This window comes from Palaemon carinicauda, chromosome 38 (assembly GCF_036898095.1).
Source record: "Palaemon carinicauda isolate YSFRI2023 chromosome 38, ASM3689809v2, whole genome shotgun sequence".
NCBI classification, from domain to species: Eukaryota; Metazoa; Arthropoda; class Malacostraca; order Decapoda; family Palaemonidae; genus Palaemon; species Palaemon carinicauda.
In genome coordinates this window covers 1,353,429-1,355,237 of record NC_090762.1, presented here as the reverse complement: position 1 = coordinate 1,355,237, position 1,809 = coordinate 1,353,429, and positions in this window count along the sequence as shown.

Below are 1,809 nucleotides of genomic sequence, written 5' to 3'. Positions count from 1 at the left end.
GAGCGAAAATATGCGATGACCACATTTATACCCATAAAACGACTCTATGCTGTAGTCTAACACAAAATCTGACACCGAAAATATTGGGGCATTATCTCTGACCCCGGCCCTTACTCGTTCGGACCCCAAAAATAAGGCCCTTTTTCAATAAAAACTCATATATCTTCTATAATTTTAGCCGTAGAGCGAAAATATGCGATGACCACATTTATACCCATAAAACGACTCTATGCTGTAGTCTAACACAAAATCTGACACCGAAAATATTGGGGGCATTATCTCTGACCCCGGCCCTATACTCGTTTCGGACCCCAAAAATAAGGCCCTTTTTCAATAAAAACTCATATATCTTCTATAATTTTAGCCGTAGAGCGAAAATATGCGATGACTACATTTATACCCATAAAACGACTCTATGCTGTAGTCTAACACAAAATCTGACACCGAAAATATTGGGGCATTATCTCTGACCCCGGCCCTTACTCGTTTCGGACCCCAAAAATAAGGCCCTTTTTCAATAAAAACTCATATATCTTCTATAATTTTAGCCGTAGAGCGAAAAATACTGCGATGACCACATTTATACCCATAAAACGACTCTATGCTGTAGTCTAACACAAAATCTGACACCGAAAATATTGGGGCATTATCTCTGACCCCGGCCCTTACTCGTTTCGGACCCCAAAAATAAGGCCCTTTTTCAATAAAAAACTCATATATCTTCTATAATTTTAGCCGTAGAGCGAAAATATGCGATGACCACATTTATACCCATAAAACGACTCTATGCTGTAGTCTAACACAAAATCTGACACCGAAAATATTGGGGCATTATCTCTGACCCCGGCCCTTACTCGTTTCGGACCCCAAAAATAAGGCCCTTTTTCAATAAAAACTCGTATATCTTCTATAATTTTAGCCGTAGAGCGAAAATATGCGATGACCACATTTATACCCATAAAACGAACTCTATGCTGTAGTCTAACACAAAATCTGACACCGAAAATATTGGGGCATTATCTCTGACCCGGCCCTTACTCGTTTCGGACCCCAAAAATAAGGCCCTTTTTCAATAAAAACTCATATATCTTCTATAATTTTAGCCGTAGAGCGAAAATATGCGATGACCACATTTATACCCATAAAACGACTCTATGCTGTAGTCTAACACAAAATCTGACACCGAAAATATTGGGGCATTATCTCTGACCCCGGCCCTTACTCATTTCGGACCCCAAAAATAAGGCCCTTTTTCAATAAAAAACTCATATATCTTCTATAATTTTAGCCGTAGAGCGAAAATATGCGATGACCACATTTATACCCATAAAACGACTCTATGCTGTAGTCTAACACAAAATCTGACACCGAAAATATTGGGGCATTATCTCTGACCCCGGCCCTTACTCGTTTCGGGACCCCAAAAATAAGGCCCTTTTTCAATAAAAAACTCATATATCTTCTATAATTTTAGCCGTAGAGCGAAAATATGCGATGACCACATTTATACCCATAAAACGACTCTATGCTGTAGTCTAATACAAAATCTGACACCGAAAATATTGGGGCATTATCTCTGACCCCGGCCCTTACTCGTTTCGGACCCCAAAAATAAGGCCCTTTTTCAATAAAAACTCATATATCTTCTATAATTTTAGCCGCAGGAGCGAAATATGCGATGACCCACATTTATACCCATAAAACGACTCTATGCTGTAGTCTAACACAAAATCTGACACCGAAAATATTGGGGCATTATCTCTGACCCTGGCCCTTACCCGTTTCGGGACCCCAAAAATAAGGCCCATT